This window comes from Sinohyriopsis cumingii, chromosome 1 (genome assembly GCF_028554795.1).
Source record: "Sinohyriopsis cumingii isolate HCF-2022 chromosome 1, ASM2855479v2, whole genome shotgun sequence".
Lineage (NCBI taxonomy): Eukaryota > Metazoa > Mollusca > Bivalvia > Unionida > Unionidae > Sinohyriopsis > Sinohyriopsis cumingii.
In genome coordinates, this window is record NC_142961.1 from 68,670,614 (window position 1) to 68,693,261 (window position 22,648).

The following is a 22,648-nucleotide window of genomic DNA, read 5'->3' on the forward strand; positions in this document are numbered from 1 at the left end:
CATTTTGGTTTTTGACATCGGAAAAGGCTACATATAAGAATCCTTTCATATTGATGCTCCTGAGTGTGACAAAACACTGAAGAATTTTCCAATAGTCTTTCGAATGCACAACAACAGAATCACTCTTATTCTAAGTTACGAATGCACACACATTTGTCTTTTTTATTTTCATTTTTTATTTTTATCGTTGACTTTATTTTGGCATGTTTTTTTAATTTTGTTATAAAATTTTATGTGTATTTTATTTTTTGTTTTATTTTCTCACTGTCTCAGATTTTTAGTAATAATAGCTATTTTAACATACATAGAGTAAGTTTGTAATAACATAGATTATGTGTGTATTAACCTAGAGTATGTTTATAATTAATCTAGAGTATGTGTGTACTATATTAATCTAGAGTTTGTGTTTATTATAATAACCTAGATCATGTGTGTAATATAATAAACTGGAGTATGTGTGTATTATATTACATTAGAGTATGTATGTATTACATTATCCCAGAGTAGCCTAATTGCACATAGAAAAAAAAAAAACAGATAGCTAGAAAGAAAAATAAAACAAAATGAAAAAATTCCAGCGCAAATGCCTCGGACGAATATTATCACACAAACGAAGTCTACACAAGAAAAATGAATTGGTGTATAACAAAAACAAAACAATTTATTCAAAATAGGTTTCAGAACATAAAATGCAAAACCTCTAACGGATTGTTAGAAAATTAGTAATAGTTTTGGGAAATAGATGATTAAAGACTTAATTCAATAGCTATTACACGCATCTGGTGCCTGAAAAGAAAGAAATATTCCATCCTGAGAAACTGTTTCAAATCAATATATCCAACGCACATATAACAAACTGATGCCATTGTTGTTTCATAGTAATTTAATATTTTTGACTTTGGGTTGATTCTATATGCTTAGCTGAGTCAAGAATAAGACAGACGAGGCTAATTAATTTGAGGCATCATTGACAGGCGTTTTACATCTGTTCACAATAAGACAGTTCATAGTTTCCTTGATTTCCACGAGGTACTTAAGAAAAAACAAACTGGGTTCAGGCCAGGTTATTCACCAGTATATCCTATTTTTGTCTTTCATTCTCTTTAAGAATAATAACCATTGAAAACTTGCATAATACGTTTTAAGAAATATTCTATCTTTGCGAGAAAGCACGCACATTTATTTGCTATACTAGGGAGAAAGTCAAAAGATATTATTATCAAATCTCCAGACATATGATTTGGGATTTGGCGCAGAAACTCAATTATCAACACATCTATATCCTCTTGTCTGAGACTACAGCTGATTGAAACACTTCGAAATGGATTAAACTGTCGAGAATACTTTCATATTTGTCAGACGACCAGGGAGTTTTAATTATGAATGTATATACATCCTTACAGAAAGCCTCCATATTAAGGAGTGGCTTGCCTCCGTAACCTGATGTCTCAAAGGAAATTGTATTACAGTATTTTACATTTTGAAGACCACGTGCTACGTGTATCGAGAAATGTATATATGTCACTGATTAAGTGAAGGACTTCTAATCATAGACTTTACTTTGGAACTAATCGATGGAAAGATATACCTCTAGAAGATAGAGAATGTAATTACTGTAAAGAAAAAGATATACCGCTAGATGAAAATAATGTAATTACCGTAAAGAAAAGGATATATCACTAGAGGAAAGAGGACGTAATTACTGCAAACAAAATTACGTTGGAGATAAAGAATATTATTTATTTATTTCTATTCTTTTCCATGTGAAAGAGTTAGACTTCTGAAGCCTTACAACTATTGTAGACCTAATATTGCACAATTGCAAAATCTTAGACAGTTCTTCATAATCTATTATTTTCTCTCACTTTTCTAATGAAAAAAATTCTTTAATTATTACAGATTTGCGTTTACACTATGCATTACGAACGCGTTTTTTGTTTTTGCTTGTAAACTCCACGGCCATTATTCTTGCACGAGAATCATCTAATATCTGATGATGTGCGGAGAGTGTTGTTTACCTATTTCAAATTTGTATCATAGGCAAACATTGCCACAAACATTTTCAATTTGTCTTATTTTGATGTTAGAACATTTATATGCATTGCTTACAGTCGGATGAATAACACCATTTCAACTTCTAAATCACTCATTTGTAAGGTCGCATTTAAATATTTAAAGCAGTTGTCACGCTTTCATAAGCCGCTTGTGTTGGTCCTGAGCGATTTGACTTAAAGATTTGCTCTGTTCTGTACTGCTATATAAATGTACATTTCAGTTTATTGCTTTGTCAGGCTTTAGTGCTTATATTGAATTCTGAGGTAAAGACACCATTCATGAATAAATATATTAACGAGACTTTGTGGAAGCACGGTTTATTTTCGTATAATATCGTGTCAAATTTCTTAATATGAGGAATTTTTGGAATATTAAAATGTGTAAGTGGCTAGTAATTTCAGATAGTAATAATTCTCGTATTAGGTCTTTGGGTCTTGTTTCGTAAAATACGTGACATGAAATACCAGTCTACAACTTAGAATTTAGTACTGATAAATCAAACGAATGTAAAGAAAGAAAACCCATGCAAATGTGACATCAGTGTCTGGTGTATGTGTCCATAGTTTGATCAGAGAAAAATTGCTAGTGACATTAGCGCATTTAAAAAACCCTCCAACCCTTCAACTAAGACGAATGTTATTTTGATGAAATAAGAAATATTGGGACGACGTACCTCAAGTTAAACTCACGCAAAGGTCCGACATTGTTGTTTCGTTTTTTAAAATGATGGGGTTGCTTGATCTTAAAGTATTACTATCGTGATTCTTTCTTGCTTTACTCATTATGGAACAATAGCAGCATTTGTCCATCGTTAAGGGTTAAGTACGAAAAGGTATACACTCCTTAGCAAATTGAAGTTAGAACGAAATAAAAGTTGAATCAGCATGATTTACATTACGACAAGTTCCTAACTTAGGTGTCCATTCTGTAATTGTTCAAAGATTGAAAATCCTCTTAATCGAAGAACTAGACTTCTCAATTTTAACAGGTGGGAGAATTCATAATGCGATTTTGTATGAAGTAGTAGGCTTTGTGCTTTGTGATATATGCATGAACAGAAATAAACCCGGAATGGAGAACGTTAGATGGTTAGATATATAATAATGGGGTCTAACAAAGTCGCCAAGCGATCGCTAACTCTGATCGGATCAGCATTTTATTCAGTATCATTACCTCTCTGAGAATTTGTAAATTAAGCGTTGAGTTACAGTCTTCCTTTAAATCATCCATTCATAGTATTATCGCAGATATTGATATTACCACATATATTGATATTTGCACAGATGTCAATAATTACCACATATATTGAAATTATCACAGATATTGATATTACCGCGTACACTGATATTACCAAGGTATTGATACTAACACCTATATAGCACAGATATTGATATTATCACAGAGACTACATTAACACCGATATTGATATTATCACAGACACTGATATTACCGCAGACATTTAAATTACCACAGGCATTGATATTACCACATATATATTTACTATCACATAGACTGAAATTATCACAGACACTGATATTATCACAGGTATTGATATTAACTGACATTGATATTATCACATACACTGGTATTATCACGTTGATATTACCAGAGATGTTGATACTACTACAAACAAGCCACAATGTTACGGATGTTAATATCACATTATTTCATACTGTAGCTTTTATTTAAGCCATGTGGGTTAATGACATTAGCTTAACACTATAGAACGAACTTTAAAGGTGATGTCACATCGCTTGTGTAGAGTGCATGAATAATACGTTGTTAGATTTCCATGCATAATCAATGACGAATTGCCAAGTTCATGTCAACAACTAATTTGGTCAATGAACGACACACTTTAGTTGAATGTAGGTCATGTCAACCTAGCATGATCTAGGGAATTGATTTGTAATGTGGATATGTCATGTAGCCATACTTGCTGATTGGCTGAATAATTAAAAAAAGCTCGAAGCATAACTGTTTAGATATTTTACAATAAAATTATATATATGTTCTTAAATATTTTCTAGTGATTCAGATTTGTGTATTTGATACGCATTCGACTATATAAGAGAATTAACGTAATGCGTTCTCATTCTTCAGTTGTATTCAGTACTGTAAGAACCATGAGAGGAAATTTGATTTGTTTATAATTTGTTCGTTGAAACTGCAAGAGGAAAACCATTTATTCTAAATAGCCACTACCTTGATGGGCTATTGTGAAGTTATTCAAGAACTTGGATACTTATTTAGTTTCGTGAAACATACAAGGATTTATGTGGGGTTCAACGTTTACTGGATTACCTTAAGCAAAGCTTTTGAATATTAAAACAGTGTTTCTTCATTGATGCAAGCACATGAGCACATTACAACCTTCATTATGAATACCTTTTTAATTGTTTCCTGAATACTGTGAAATTGAAAGTACATGTATGGTCTATTCTAAGAATTCTTACAATACTATAAGTTATTTTTAATTATTTCACTTTGTTTGATTTTATATCATATGGAAATACATTTATAATTTGGAAAAGTCAATGCTTGGTGGGCTTTACCTTGTCTTGGCACATAGTTTAAGCCCCTAAGACGTAACAACTCTCATTGATGATACAGATGGAAGGCGGTTGATTACAAGACATACATAAGTCCATCCCTATCCCTTTATGGTTATGTGTCATCATCTCTGATCATGGTTTGAAGATAGATTTTCTGAAATATGGACTATTACTCCTCCCATATCTGTTCGTTGCTTTACAGTAACCGTGTAACTTAAGATCATCGCCAGTAATGTATTTAGACACTCTTTAAACCAGATTCCATAGTCAAGATGTATTCGCTTTTCTATTCATCGTTAATAATGAATAGGCTAAATGTAGACCTGAGACGCCCATATCACTTACCTCTGAATTATTAAGTACAATGATTTATGCAATATCAGAACTGTTGGCTTGAAGCAATCAACGTTAAGCGAAATACTTACGTTTAAATGTACGTGTCAAAATATTCCCGATTGGTCGTATACAGTTTATGTTGCTAGATTCCGTGTGCAGTCACTGGAGGAGCTCCGCATTGTGAATTAACAGTGCTCTACCTTTGTCCAGTGTTTAGTTTCTCTGAAATGTGTTTGTTCTTCTTCTGACTGACTGCGATATTCAACACGAGAAGGAGGTGTGTATTTATGGATATAACTGTACGAGCATGTCCTCGCCGTCTCAATATCAAGAAAAATATAAACAATACCATTTACGAGGGGCATGTGAGAGAGCAGATTGCGTCTGATTTCTAAAACGATTCACTAAAGGGTACCAAGTTCTAACCAAAAGTGAATTGCATTGTTTTAAATTAACCATGACAGGAAAAAGATATAAAATTAAATCGAAAGAACTCATAGAAACAGAAAGATAAGTTTAGGAATCATGGACTTATTCTTTTATACCTTGATGTTTCTTTTAGCAATAAGTTGAATCCACTGTTAAGGACGATTATCAATCAGTTATCTAAAGTATGATGTTAATTACTTGGCTACAGTTTGGGCTGTTAAATACTAAACTCTATGTCGGATGACTTTATGTAATGAAAGCACACAAAACACGCATGTATTGAGCATACAAGACTCTTTTGGACGACTTTTATATTGCCCCAATATATAACTGACAGAAAGATGATTGATTGTTTATTTCGTATCCGATTATTACTATCGTACAAAAAGTTTACACGTCCTTTTTGCGAAAATGGTTAAGAAACACATGAATTGTCTTTCTGGCAATTCTACCGAAATTGTACCATGCAGTCAATGTTAAACATGAAGCGATTTTTTTTACTGAAAACGAAAATGGGTGTCAGAATTAGCCAACCATACTTAATGGAATTCAACACATTATTTAAACCACAGGTGGTCCAAGAAAGGTTGGGGGAACTCGAAAATCTGAACTTAAAAATAATTAGGTTCATTAATCGCATTAGAAAGGTAAGTCTACTGATATTGTGTGCTTTGATTTGAAGAACAAAAATGTTTAATAATAATTTTTTGTATACATTGCGTATGCAGGGAATGTCACTTTTGATACGAAAACAGGCAAGACACAAATGGAACAATACGAAAGACAAAAATACATAAAAGCCAAGGGATTAATCCAACGATAAAAGGCACATCACAACGATGAAAGTGGAATATAAACAAGTCACTGTACAACAGGTTTTTGGTAACCAAGGTGTTCTAGGAACAGTGTGTAATGTTCTTACAGTCTCTAAATTGGGTACAGTCACACAGGTGTCCTCCCGGAATGGTCTTTCTGGAATTTCCATGACAGTCCTGTAATGAATTGAGTGTTGTCCTTGGTGACGGGTTCTTCTTCTGACACTGTCACTAGCACAGGCTTAAAAGTTACCTTTCTCACTGGACTTTTGAATTGAGGATTACAACTCTTGGGCATAATTGGCCACTTCTTTGATCCAAGCCTCGAATCCCCAACTTTTTCAGTCACGAACATCTGTCCAGTAAGGGTGTAAGTCACAAGCTACACACACATCATCGTACACATCTCCATTACCTAAAAGTTGATGAATCTTTTTTTCCGTAGAGGTCGCGAAGTATCCAGATGAAAACGCAAGGTTTTTAACAGAATAAATCTCTCGTGGACATTTAAAGGGACCATCATGTTTTATTTGGTGGTAAGTAATGTTCATAAAGAGTCCACAAGGAATCGCCCGGTTAACGAAATCCCAGAAAGCATGTCACCACACGAAGACCACAATTCAATGGACACACTTCATTAAATAAGTGTTGGTAGTCCTCCGCCATTTGAATAGTCTCATTGATTTCCTTCCACGGAATTTGTTGAATCACCACTGATAAAGGTAGTCGAACGGTAGCCTGTTTTTATACCTCTTTTTGTCAGAGACAATAAGAGTACTTTCTGCACAGAGATATTCGTATATCACTTCTACCTGTCCTTATTTTATTTAAAATCTACTCATAGAGGATACGTAATGGACATAGTGAGTAATTTCTTACAATTGCCATTCAGGGTAATGGTCAAGAATGTCAATAAAATCTTCTAATGAAAACGGTCTAAAGCGGAATAATCGGAAGAACGCAGATCTAATCCAGAGAAATCTGACGAATTTGTTGACTTATGTCACTTTCCTCTTGTAAATTTCTCGTCCCAAAGGTTCTACTGTCACCAATTGAGATTTTTTCTGGCAAGTCCTTGTCAAACATCCTTGTAGATCTTCTCTTGCAATTCGTTTGGTAAACCTTGAATATAACTTTTCAAATAGGGTTTAAATACTTGTCTCGGTGTTGTTCAACGTTCGACTCCTAGCCAAAGATGCATTCTTAAATAACATGGTATGCCACGTCAATGACTAGGGTCTCACTAAAGGTAGGTAGTGACAATGCGGAGACCATCGATCATATTCCAGGTAAGCCGAATCTTTCTGCTTTCATTGGTGTAGTGACACACCGCAACTGAAGCACTTGACTTCATCCAAGTACACAAATCCGGCTCTGGCTAATTCCTCGGGGGTAGGTCCTCCCAGATAGGCCATTTTCCTTGGAACGTTTGGAATCGACTTTCAAAGTTGCAGTATTCAGGCAAACGCACAGGGAACGAATATTCTTCTTTTACTGGTTCATTTCGATGAGGGTACGGTGAAATCCGCAGGACTGTGCTCCGTTTTGGATGAATCCGTAGGTTGGTAGCGGCATGGTTTCAAGTGGAGATGACATCCACCATGAAAACCAGCAAAGAGTCCACGATAACAAGTGGCATCGATTTCACATCCGTCAAGTTTGATACGCACAACATCACTTTCCATGGTAGGTGAAGTGGTAGTAGTAGTCACAGAAAAGTTACTATGATGTGATACTGAATCGCTGGGGTCACAGTGTACGACATCGCTCTCATCGCAAGGCACATCATCGCACTCCACTTGAGAATCATCGAACTTGAATGATGTATGTTTAAATGTATTCATCTTTCTCACTTGGTCTTGGTAGTTACAATGAACTATCAGTCTTGGACGCTGTCCTTTTTATATGCTGACAAAAAAATCAACGTGTCCATAAGGCGAAGTGAAGTGGTTGGGAATCCGCACTCGCTTCTGGTACACGATTTGATACAGTATTTCCTTAGGTCGACTGATGATTTGGTGTGTGGGTAAACATACAATTTCGTGCGTTCGTAGGTGGTCAATTTAAAGTTTCCATCTTATCCAGACTGCAAGGTTTCTTTCAATACGCCAAAGTTCACCGCCCGACTGTTGCGATAATTGAAGGTCAATCCTTTCACTTTACACTCAGTGTGCACTTCTCCATGTTTGTTCCGGTATTCATAGTCGTACTTTCTAGGACCGCCACTAACAAAACTTAGAATCTTGACGTAGGGGTGTTCGTCTGTCCATGCTCCTAGACGGTCTCCTTCTATGTCAGGGTGACGTTGACCCAGGCAATCGATACAGATGCAACTGTCCTTGTCAAAGTACAGAACGCGATCTCCTAACAGTTCTAAAGCTTCGTACAATTTTAAGCGAGCATGGGCTGTCACGTAAGCCGCAATGATGACATTCCAGATTCGTCAGCTTGTACAAAGTCCAGTTCTTCTTGTAATTGACCAGGATCAAATCCTCACGAACGACGTCCACTTGTTTCATATATTTGGTTTTGTCGTGAATCATCTGGAAGTAGCGGGGGGGGGAGGGGTCTGTTAACTACTCTATCTTGGGTAAACACGATCTTTGTGCCATTTTGCCCCATAAGCAATTTAACATCACTTTAGCAAACGATCGCCTTCCTTCGTTTTTCTTCACGTGGTCTAAAGTGATTCCTTCCTACTCTCAGTATTTCTCTTTTAACTTCTTTTGGTCTTCGGGAGTGTAGCAGCAGTAAGGATAGCCGATTCTTGTTTCAGTTTCAAAAAGGAATCTACGTAGTCTGCGAAAATACGTTTCTGAGTCGCCCTTGTGGTATTTTTGTGCCTTGGTAAAGTGGTAAATTTTGTATACTTCTAAAAATTGGTAGTCCAGGTCCAGAGCTTTAAACAATTACACGCTGACACGTGTTCACGTCAAGGTGCGCTCTTCCTGGGTGTGCTGACAAGGATGATTTCTGTTGCATATTTCTGCACAAGTACGGCACAAGGGAAACATCAGTTTTCCATGGCAATGGTATTGAAAAAGTGCGGATAATAACCTTTGGTCATTTCTGTCATTCCACTCAAAGACATGGCCAAGTAGCTCATCAAATCTTTAAACTGTACTTGACCCACTTGCATGAAAAAGATTTTGGCTCTGTTCAAAGTCACTTTCGGACGTTCGGTACTTTGTTCCGTATAGTATCTGAAAAGAAATTGCTCATCGTATCCCGAGACATTGTGAGCCATCAGCGTGGCATGACGATGACAATCTCCATAATGTTCGATGTCCTCTTGGCTCTACGTCTCGTCGAAGGGGTCAAAGATCCATTCGACCAGCGTGTTCCGTCCCTGAAAGATTTGTTTCACGTCCTCCAGGAATCTTGCTGCAGTGAGGGCAATTACTAAATATAGGCTCTTGGATGCACTTCTTGCATGCTCGATGAGCCGCACAGAAATTAGGAATATTAATGCCAGTCTCTTGAATGCATTCGAAATCGAAAAAGATGAGATTGCCTTTCTCATGATCATAGTCTTTCTCTTTATGTTTGAAATGGTATTTTTGAATGAAGCAATCGTGTTCCAGATCCACGATTTGGCGACAAATCTGACATCGTTTGTCTCCTGAACATATATGTGCCTTGGCATTATTGGTACTTATGCCTTGTCCACAAGTAGGACACAATCTGAGGAGTTGGCAAGCACTTTTCCGCTGTGAACCTGGTGTCTTCAGATGATGCTAGTAACAGGTAGGGTTGACAAAAGTACGCTGACAAGCAAGGCAATGCACTCGTTCTTGTCATTCATCCTGACAGGGTTGAGAGGCCTAAACATCCCTCACATTTCGATCCAGAATGCTTATGTTGCTCTGGATTGTTATAGCCATAGTCACATTTCTCACAGTAATAACTGTATCCCAAAAATGCGATGATGACGGTAATGGCATCGAAATGTACATCGTCATGATAGACGTGAATGTATTTTCCGTCTTTGAAATCTTTGCCTCGAAACAACAGAGGTCCGCGCACTTCTTGAAGAAATAGAAAGCTTCTCCAGGAAGGTCTCATGGTACACGTAAGTGAAGGCACTAAGCTCTCAAGAGATGAAAGGAGAAATTACTAATTAGTACGGAAGGGAGCGGAAGGAGGAAGTAAAGGAGTAGTAAAGGGAGCTTGCAGAAGAAGGTTAATAATGCAAATAGTGGCACATGAAGAGATCAGGAGAATGGAGAATAGGAGAAGAATGAAAACAGATGAGTAGAAGGAACATCTCACTGGAATTAGACTCTCACATTAGGACGTTTACTCTGACGTGATGCAGTAAAGACGGCATTTGTTAACAGACCAAATTAATGTGTTATTTTATAAATGGAGTGTAATTGAAATATTTATATCCGGAAATTGCTTGAGTAGTTATATTTATTATTAATATTTTTTAAATTGCTATATATGTTACCTTGAATCGTTCATATATTTAGGCTGTCGTCCTTGCTGAATGTTGCTCACGTGTCATTCAAAATCTAAATGTCCACCTTTCTGCTTTGTTAGCCATAATACTGTAGAGGGATTGTGACATAGTTTTTCACATATTTCTTGCACATATTGAGTGTTGTGGAGGAAAGAAGGCATCATCTTGAAATCCTTGATTTTTTTCTTCACGAACAGTGATATTTATGCTGTTATCAGAGAATATTTCATTAGACTCTTATTTATATAAATTTGGAAATGCACATGTCGGTGTTTGTTTTTCGTTTGTATGAATGTAACATGATAAAAGTTTTCTGTTATTCTCGTATGGGAAACACGATATAATGATAGCGATAACGAGGCTCAAATTCAAACGTTAGTGTCATGGAATAGCATTCCTTGTAGGTGCGACGATACACTGATAAGTTTGTAAAATAAGCTTTTCTCGCCATTGTAGCCTTGTAACTAAGAAGTATGATAGCCATCTTTAGCATGCAGTATGCTATAGAAATGAGGCCATTTACTAAGGGTCTCATCAATAAGTGAGATATCATGAGTCCATGTCCGTAGAATGTGACTTCTATTCAGACTGAAATCATTTTGTCCTCTGCAGGCCTACATATTTAATGAGTGAGTTACGTGTGATATGTTTGGCGTTGATAACCCACCATGTATTGCCAAAATACGTTCACTAAATATCTCTTCACAGTCTGAGTGTTAAAATCAGTCTTGAGTTCTGAATGTATGTGTATGATTTATACCGCAACCTGGTGATACAAACTATTCAACTAAAACAATGTGGGTTCGAATATTAGCTTTCTCGTGCGTTTCCGGAAAAGGTTTCAACAAAAGATTTAGAGAAAAACTCATAATGAAAACATTGCAGGCAAGAAGAATATTGTATGTTGGTTTGCGGACTTGTAATGCATCCGTTGCAGGAAACCAAACAAAATATATAAGCTGGCAGGCGGCATAAAGAAATCTGTAATAGTTTAAAATTACATCTAAGCCTACAGAGGACATTCACATAAAAATATACACACATACATATTTGGGATTACCGGATAACCGTAATATCACAGTGTTGATCTTCTGATGTACTAAATTACTTGACGATAAAACAGTTTTCGAGCTCGTATTCATCTGTATAATTTTGTTAGACAATTTCCTACATATGTTGCTGTATTTGGCATCTCTTCCGATTGCATTATTTGAGTTAAAGGTGCATCCAGGTACAATGGTATCAATTTACTTGTAACATGGACGTTAACTAATTGTACGTGATATAGTGTTTATTTGCTGGTTGTTCGCTATTTTGCTTCAAAGCAAATAAGTGCTGAACTAAATTATTGATTGGTTTTCGTCATCATTTATGGTTAAAATGTTAATGGGATTTTACTAGGATGTGTTGGAATCTATTGAAGATCTTAAATGACACGTAATTTGAAAAGGATTCGTCAGAAAATGGCAGCTAACTGCATAGTTGTTATATACATTCCGCCTCTTCCTCATGTAATGACTAATCAAAAGGTAACCCTGAATATTTTTCCCTTCAATGTATTATTTTTATCAATAGGATTTTTCTCAGTTGATTTTTGTTATTCTAGCAGACTGTATTCTAAGAACAGAAATTTGTTCCTTTCTCCGCCTCCGTCAAACTCCGTTCGTCCAAATAGAAATGCTGATATTTGTCTTTTGGTATCAATATTACTCCTTTTAACGCTTCTTCAGCTTGTTTTTAGCAACTGCATCATGACGACAATGATAGCATTTCTTAATTTGGTTCTGCGATCTGTTCTGAGTTTGACTATGATGCCTTTGTATGCCTTATCTGTCCTGAAACTAGAGGCTTCAGGACTTACTAATACTTGTTAAAGATACATTTCCAAATACGAGACCTATTAACTCATATTTCAACTAGTTCAAGAGCGAGTTAGAGGTACAGATAGGCAATGAGACTTAAATGTACGAAAGCATCATAGGTCGCAGTTTCATGATAACGTTCCACTTAGTTTAATCCTGCACATCATTCGTAGCATTGGATTGTTAAACGTGCAGCTATCATCGACCCCACCCACCAGCAAAAAGCCTAGTGAGTTTCAGCACACAGCAATAATGTTCACAATCCTTGTGCAGTAAGGTCCTTTTCACATGTTCGTCGTGTTCGTTAGGATAAATAATTTGTCCTCTGATAAAGGTAACGTTATTTTCTGTTATGATTATATACATATGCGTATGCAAACAATCTAGTACAAAATATCGTCCAAATTATACCTATACTCTTTGACTATGCGGATGTACATGTAGGTCAATTTCATGCTTTTTCCATGACTGGGCAGTTCGAACCATTTCATACCTTTTGCTTTAAAATTTGGAATGATTCGTTACTTAACAGTGTACGATATTCCTTTGTTCCAATCACTGAGCTTATCAGCAAAGGTCGCAACACTTCCTCCCATGGATTCTTCACTTCATATGCCTTGTATATCTTTACAGAAGAAGAAAATTACACGCACTACTATAAAGTATGTCATTCAAAATGCATTTTTAAGGTACTTCCTGCATGTGTTCCTTAACACTTTAAGAAAGGTGTTTTTAACTTCTAGGGACGGTGTGTTCGTGCATTTGTCACAACTGGACTGTTCGAATTTACGACATGCCTGTATATGTGCCTGTGTACAAGGGAGTAAGCATCAATGGCACATACACATAGATATTTATGTTGTTAAGAAAAGCTTTTAATCTACAGCAAATTATGAACATATTCACATTTTTAACACTTCAACCAATAAACAAATATTACATTAAACTAAATTCAAAGGAAAGATGTCAAAGATTCTTCTATCTTGCTCCAAATGTTAGTCCTCACGCACACCGGGAATACATGTCTACACATGACGGTCTAGTTGTACACACAGGATAGACGTATGCTTTCGCATAAGAAATAGTAATGGTCACATAGCGCTAAATTATGTAAGTCAACAAAGGTTAGGTACCTATACACAAATAAGGAACAAATATGTCCACACAGGATAGGATTATTACTTCATTACCAGCTTCGAACTCGTCATAAAGTTGGGAGGGCAACGGTCTCTTTGCACATTTTTACAGGTCGGGAGTTCGACTTGAATCTGCCTGTATCGTCTTGTCCAGCCTTCTCTTACTAACGAGCACAGTAATTCTTTGAATGCTCTGGCTTGTATGATGCAGGTACAAATAAGCGTACAACTCGGTTGCATGTTCTAGAAGCTGTATGGATCGAGGAATATTCTTAACAGTACATAATTGTTGAATCTTGCGGAACACGATTTGGAAGAATTCTGGGTTTGCCGGGATATCTCCTTTGGTCTTTGTCGGGTCGGTCAATACTGTTTGAAATTATAAAGTCAAGGTGGCATGTGAAATATTATCACGTTCGTTCGTAATATACCTCCATAAAACCTCATTGTAGGACATTAAGACTGGTGTTTTAGTGATTACTACATAAGGGTTATTATTTATATTCACGAAACTGCATCGCATGCCATGATATCTTTTCATTTTTGTCTGCGAGGTTTACACTAATAATTGAAATTTCATTCGTATTACTTAGCTTACTCGGGATGTTATCAAAGGGAAATCACTCTGGCTCGGTCGTAACATATCCAGACAACTCTTTCACTAGAATCAAAGCTTGTATCCAAAAGGTTTTGCCACTATTGGCTTCCACTTGTGGATAGAGTGTGTTGATATGTGGAACCTAAGCTACAATAATGAGATACAGTTCAATCAACAATTTAATGCCATCTATGTTTTGTTCTGCACACCAATCAAAGAAGAGAGATCATGAACTTGCAACTGAGAGTCTTCTAGCATTCATAGAACTCCTTTTGATGAACTCGAACAGTTCCGAATAGGTAGAACTATGTTGAGAATACAAGTATACTAACTCTAAAGCAGTGGCATGTATACAAGTTACTTCCGGTTCAAAATTAATACGCTCTATATTTTCGCAATCAATCACCCAGTAGTCCACTTCATTTTGAGGTGACAAATCAAGTTGTATAGTGACAATTTTTCACCCATGCGGTATTTGATCATCGAATCACTCAGCTTAGTAATAATTCTCGGCATAGTGCCTTTCGGCAGTAGTGTCTGCTCCGGATCTTCTTCTGTGCCACCTTTTATTAACGTGACCTCAGGGGTTGAAGTGTGCGCATTATCAGGCAGAATGTCTATAAGTCCCCACTCTTCAAAAATGTCATTTTGAAGAAGGTACTGTACAAGGTGCGCTTATGGTTTTATGTTTATTTCTAAAATCCTGTTCAGGAAATGTGCACATATTTTCTTTATCTTCATCAGTTGGCTGTAAACTTTCATACATTTTTTTGCCAGTCGTAAAATTTTCAGCACCAAGAGTCGTCGCTGTAGAGAATTTGAGATTCGTCTTATTTTTTGAACCAACAAATAATGCGAGGTATCGTCATCGTGTGCGCAAGAAAAAGTTGCAACTTTGCCTTGGAAACCTTTTTAATGACAGTTGTCTTGCAACGGACATTGGCCACAGACACCATTTGCACAACAGTGCAACATCTGTTCCACTCACTGCGATGCTGAATGGCCCGAGCTTTAATTGGACATACTATCAAATATCAAAGGTTCCCATTATAATGGCCAAATTCATCGAATGACCTGTGGAAAAAGACTATTGAATGAAGTGTTCATAAAACGTTTGAAGGTTTTACAGGCTTTTGATTAGTTTCATTAATTCGTTTAGGTCATTTTGTGGTACTTACCATTTAACAATTGGTATACCGTGCTTAGCTAACTCTTGTAGTTATGCATCATTTCCAACTCCAACAATGGAGCACCATCCCTACGTTGTTGAGATTCAACCATTTTATTATATTTAAGATTGCAGTTGGTTTTAAAAAGGTAGGTTGTTTGTTTTATCTTCGGTATCTGAAAATTGGATAGCACCGTATCTAATATCGTTATGTGTTTGATAGGACCAGCTCTTAGTATATTGTGTCTCTGATGTCGAGTTATTGTCCGTCACACGTGTTCTGTATTACTTTGTTATTGTGGACTAGTTTCAAATTACTGTGTAAACTGAACATTTGTACTATGCTTTAATGCTTTCAAGTTAATTCTTACAGGATCAGTTGGACGTTTATTTGGAGAAAAATAGGTCCAGGTGGTGATGAAGCATTAAATTACGTATAATATTTGTTAGGATCAAAATTATCATTTAATGGTTACATCCATTCCTGTCCGTCCTGATGGAGGATGGACGATCAGCATCCACGTGATGGACAAACCTGTAAAATATTCTAACAGGAGCATTAGTTGTATTAATACTTTTTATATATGAGCTACCTTTATCAACAGTTTGAGCTAATGATGTACTCCTGTATTTTTAAGATCATCAATTTGTTCTTGTAATTGAAGTCTAGTAGTTCCAATGAATAGATTTTATTGTTGCACATCAGAATGTGATTCATTTGTTAATGATGTAGACATTCCTTGATCATTGGTATTGTTGGCGATATTTGTTTGTTGCAAACTATCAATAACTGGAGCAAATGTATCTATTTGAGATTGAAATTGTGGTAATCCTGATTTTGCATTCATTCAAATTGTTTACTTTACAGTATTATTTATTATGTATTGCAATTCTTTCATGCAAGTATTTCATTCTAGTTGTTTGTTTTACACTATTATTGATTATGTATTGAATTTCTTTCATGCAAATGGTTTGAGTGGCCAAGTGGTCTAAAGCGCACACCGTTACGGACCACTACCGTCTCATCTCTCTGCGTGGGTTCGAGTCTCGGGATAGGCAAATGTGGGTACTGGAGAAAGGTTGCCAGTAGCTTCTCGTCGGTGGATGGTTATTTCCTGGATTTTCCCGGGTTTTTCGTCCACCATTTATACTGGCCACCATGTATAGCCTATCTTGTGCTGAAAAATATATTTCATGCAAGTATTTCATTCTTTCATTCTAGTTATTTGTTGTGCAGTATTATTGATTTATATCGAATTTCTTTCATGCAATTAATCATTCTAATTGCTAAACCATGATTGTCTGATAATACATTTTCAGCGCACTATCCATGGATTCGCCACTAAGGCCTGTGTTGTCCTATTGTGTTTTAGTCCGATTACACGTGATTACACGTGATGTAGTACAACAGCGACGCTGTCCTGGTTTCCACTGGCAACATTCTATCCTGATAGGGTGTACAGCATTGGTGTAAAGTTAAGATAGTGAAATGAAAAACGTCCAACTGAAAACTGAATTGCAGTTTACGAAGAAATATGTGTTGCTTATGATGAGGAAGCTATAATAACAACTGGTCACTTGAGGTATATCAAAGCATTACTGATTATGATTGATAACTGACCACGCGAGGTATATCAAAGCGTTACTGATTATGATTGATAAATGACCACGTGAGGTATATCAAAGAAATTATTGATTAAGATTGATAATTGACCACGTGAGGTATATCAATGCATTACTGAATTTGATTGATAATTGACCACGTGAGGTGTATCAATGCATTACTGACTTTGATAATTGCCCAGGTGAGTTATATCAATGCATTACTGATTTTGATTGATAATTGACTACGTGAGGTATACCAAAGAAACTACTGATTAAGATTGATAATCGACCATGGGAGGTATCTCAATGCTTTACTGATTTTGATTGATAACTGACCATGAGAGGTATATCAATGTTTTACTGATCTTGAGTGATATTTGACCATGTAAGATAATCAATGTTTTACTGATTTTTTATTGATAATTGACCATGGGAGGTATATCAGTATTTTACTCATCTTGATTGATAATTGACCATGGGAGGTATATCAATGTTTTACTTATCTTGAGTGATATTTGACCATGGGAGATATATCAATGTTTTACTGATTTTTTATTGATAATTGACCATGGGAGGTATATCAGTATTTTACTCATCTTGATTGATAATTGACCATGGGAGGTACATCAATGTTTTACTGATCTTGTTTGCTAATTGACCATGGGATGTATATTAATGTTTTACTGATCCTGATTGATATTTGTCCATGGCATGTATATCAATGTTTTACTGATCTTGTTTAGTAATTGACCATGGGATGTATATCAATGTTTTACTGATCCTGATTGATATTTGACCATGGGAGGTATATCAAAATTTTACTGGTTTTGATTGATAATTGACCATGGGAGGTATATCAGAATTTTACTGATCTTGATTGATAATTGACCATAGGAAGTATATCAATGTTTTACTGATTTTTGATTGATAATTGACCATGGGAGGTATATCAAGGTTTTACTCATCTTGATTGATAATTTACCATGGGGGGAATATCAATGTTTTACTGATCTTGATTGATAAATGACCAAGGGAGGTATATCAATGCTTTACATTAAAAAATAACCACACGACTAATATAACGTTTTGGAAAACAACGTACTTATCCAGCGAATCGAAGTTGTAATTGCAATGGTTTTTATAGCTTGATTCCAGGTCTTTTGTAGGTTTTATAATTTGATTCCATGTCATTTGTGGATTTTATTTGTTTCCAGGTACTTAGTAGGTGTTCGTAATTTCCAAAAACCTTTCTGCAGTTTGGTCTTATGATTTATGAGCTGTTGTCTTGCCAGGTTGCACATGCAACACTTACAAAACTAAAAACAGTCAAACATGAATTTAGTAAGCGTATATTTCATGTGTGCTTTGAGTTCTTTTTGTTCTTAATTGTTTACGGACGATGCTGTCACTGCATCATTTGTTAATCTGTTCCAAGGAAAAATACTTCCTTGGGTCTGTGAGGGAGTGTTCCTTTAAAGGCTTCAGTGACCTACCTTATGACATTGATTGTAACACGTGAGGCTCATGTCATATCCTTTGTGACCACATCTCCATTGGTAATAATTTCATAGAATTTTATTACATCACCCGAAAACCTCTACTAAAGAAAGTAAAGTTGGTAAATCAACATTTTACAACATTACCGTGAAAACCCCAAAGTCGTATTATAAAACGTCAAAATAACGTCAAGCTAAACGTCAAACTCCCTCTTTATCTCTCTCTCTCTCCAAACTGAAACTGCATATTTAAAATGATGTGCAAGGCAATTATGCATATGAGGGAACCATGTAGTCCAAGACTGTATTTTTTTCTGAATTATTCATATTATCCGCTTGACTAATCTTGCTGGGAGGACCAATACCTTCCGGCAAAGAAAGGATCGTTAGCGGCTACCAATCAAAAAAATAAAGTTTCTATAGATTCCCCTTCAGTAGCCTATGTAGATATGTCTTAGAAATCGTCAACGTTCACTGTAACATGTGTCAGTACTCATCAATAATTAACGCATCATAGTAAATGCTCTGAAAGCTGAGTCAGCTCTTTATTTCGAAACCCAGTGAACTTATGGAAGTTTAGAAAGGTGTGCGTGTGATTTGGATTTTTAACGTAGCTTTAACAATTTTTCAGTCATATCGCTACGGTGTCTGTAGTGTGGCAGTTTATAGTAATGTCTAGCACTGGGGCATCATGCCGCAGACATGTAGCAAGATGTCCTACCCAGTCACATTATCCTGACACCAGGACGACCAATCCTAAACACTAGCCTCTAAATGCTGAGCGCCAAGCGAGGCAACTGTTAGTACCATCTTTGTAAGTCTTTGGTATGACTTGGCTAGGGATCGAACCCTGGACCTCCCGCATCCAAGGTGGACTCTCTAACCACTAGGTCAACGGAGCGGTGTTTAGAAAGGTAACATAAGTTCAGCTTCAGTGTACAATACAATTGTGTTTGATTTATTTCAGTGTATTTGATTCATTCGGCTGCTGCTAGCTTCAGTTAGGGTTTTAGTGTAGCTAACACATTTGAAAATATACAAAATGATTTTTCAAAGATAAGATAAATGACTCGCTGCAAAGTAAAGAAAATAGTACAGAGGATTGAATACTTATGGAGTGGAACCTTGTCATCAAGTTTCAAAAAGGGGGAAGTTTCCCTATGTCATGGTACCTTTGTGACACTCTTCTGTAGGCTATCTAAAACAGCTAAATCGTATATAAGTTGCATAGGCACTGAAACAATGGAAAATTTCTAAATACGTCTAGAGATAACTATGTTAGAACTATTCGAGTTACCAGGTGAAGATAATAGGCAAGTGATTTGTAACACTTGTTTCTGCCTATGATGTATGTTTCTAGAGGATTAAATACAAAAACATGATTTCCTCAATTTTCGAAATCACTATTTATCATTGTAGTAAAAGTTTAGTTTTGTTTTACCTGCAAAACTTAAAGAAGCCATTTGCTTTACATATGTAAAATAGTTCCTGAATGAAACGAAATGACACACATGATCGTGCCAGGTATTTGCATGATATGCACTTGTATATATTCTTAATTTTAAAATGTAGGTCATGCTGATCTAAATCCATTGTTTCAAGTAGGTAAAGTATTTTATTTATTCGAGTTTTAACCCGTTATCTTGCCTTAAAATTCCTACAGCTCTGTTATCATAGCACTTCTGAAAATCAGTCTTAAAAAATGCTAGAAGTAATTTTTGAAATATTATTAGCAAATAATTTTTACTGCGTAAAACAAAACAACTACGAAGAAAGATTGTATTTACAATCAGAATACAACCTTTAAAGGATATAAACCGAGACAGTTATATCTTCGAAAATTTATATATGGTTTTTCTGTTAATTACGCTTACAACGTGCACTGAAACAAAATTCTTGAGTTTATAAGGTGGGAATAATTTAATCTACTTTTGACCCAACTTATGACAAATGTAAATGTTTGGTACGTGCTTTGTTGCTCCGGGTACATTGAAAGAGAAATCAACCAACAAAACAAGCACGAGTAGTATTGAGAAAAAGAGAAGAAGAAAAAAAAACCAATCCTTATTAGCGTTTACCTGTAATCGGAAGCATATAACACATTTTATTACCTAGAAAAGTGTACGTTTGATTGAACCTATTAAACCACAGTGCATAAAACATAAGTTAGTACATTTCCTCAACTGCTAATGAAGATAAAATACAAATCGCGTGAAATATATCCACGTAAATATTTATACTCATTCCATCTGTTCTCACTGCTGCACGCGGTGCATATGTCTTGTTCGTGTCTTTTCGACTGATTAAAGGGCTAATGCGCATTTATCTATATTTATAATCGCTGCAAGTCAAGGCAAATGTTGGCTTATTTTTATATCCGAATGATTAATGTCTTTTCATCTTCTTCATACTAAATGTTTGCTATATTGCGCTTTAATATAGTAAAATAGCAAAACCCTTGTATGCAACTCTTGAAAGCTAAAGCGTTTTCCATCAAACTTTCTATGTAATATTTTTTGTTGACGAAACAATGAATACGTATCCATCAGAGACATTGATAAACCACGCTAAGACTTGCTCTTCGATAATGTTTCTCGTAAATGTGGGTAGAACGCTGCGATGAATATAATATTTTATTTAAAAAATCGAGAGAGCTGGCTCTTCTACTTGCATACTAAGCATACGATTAGCGCAAAGGTGTTAACGGCATGCTTTTAATATTTTGGCACGTTATCATTTTTTTAAAAACAAGGTTACTTCATCTTCTAAAATTAACCACCCATGGATAATCGGAGCTTATAAGCATCTTCGAAAAGTATGGGTTACATGATTAGTAGCACTTATTTCCACTGCATAGATACCACCAGCTCATTTCCTACGGCAAGTATTCAAAATCTACTTAGGTAAAAGATACAACATACAGACATTTTAGAAGGAATCGAAATAAACAATGTGGACAATGCTTTGTATGTTTATGTTTGTGGTAGCACAATTCACTTCGAGGTTGTCGCGTGTATTGGCTTTGACAGTTCCAGTATCAAGACTGAACCAGCTATTTTGTGAACCGAGTAGAGGAACACGGAAATAAATATCTGAGTTTACATTGTTAAGTATAATTTTACAAACATTCACCAAAACCAATGGCGCTGATACTGGCAACACGCAATAATTTCAAAAGAAATTCTTTTGCGCACAATTTACGCACCTGCAAACGCTTGAATTACAGAAAAAGTGCAACATCAGCAATTGTTCCCATTCTTATAACTTATAACAAGTATATCTTACTTACTGAAATTGTGCCAACAATAGTATTCGTCCAGTTGGTGTGTCAGACCCACATTACTTAATTAAATTATTCCAGGCGTCAAAAAAGAAGATTAAAGTTGCATAACAAATCTGAATATGATTGTAATCAATGCTGTCTTTGTTTTGAAACAAGCAAAGGAAACTGAGATGAAATAAGAAAAACAAACTGAAAATTTAATTAATAAAGACATATATATATATATATATATATATATATATATATATATATATATATATATATATATATATATATATATATATATATATATATATATATATATATATATATATATATATATATATACATACATACATACATACATATAGATATATATATATATATATATATATATATATATATATATATATATATATATATATATATATATATATATATATATATATATATATATATATATATATATATAATTGAGTTCGGGCTATTTCCAAAATGAGTGGCAATAAATCATTTGCGCTGGGAGACATTTCCGATTGCAGAGACAATCTATTTTGAGTTAAATCTCATAAAAAAGGAGAGAGACAGAGAGATAGACAGAGAGACAGACAAATAGAGACAGAGAGAGATTCCAGATAATGGTAATTTAGTATGGACAGAAATTGGACACACATACAGACTTTAATTTATTTCTGCATAGGTGTGACTCAACTGTTGTGATTATCAGCGGTGAAAAAACCGCGTTCTCTTTACCACGCGCTTGTGCGTATTCTACAACAGCAACAATCTTGAACATTGTGAACGCTGAATAAAAACCATCGTACATTTCGAAAAGGTAGCTAAGTAGGACTATCTGAAACCGTACA

The 22,648-nt window shown here is 35.5% G+C and overlaps 1 protein-coding gene across 1 annotated transcript in view; it reads left to right on the forward strand.

Moving 5' to 3' along the window:
• The window catches only part of LOC149807070 (uncharacterized), a 305,047-nt gene that overhangs the window by 123,873 nt on the left and 158,526 nt on the right, over window positions 1–22,648 (forward strand). The window lies entirely within an intron of this gene.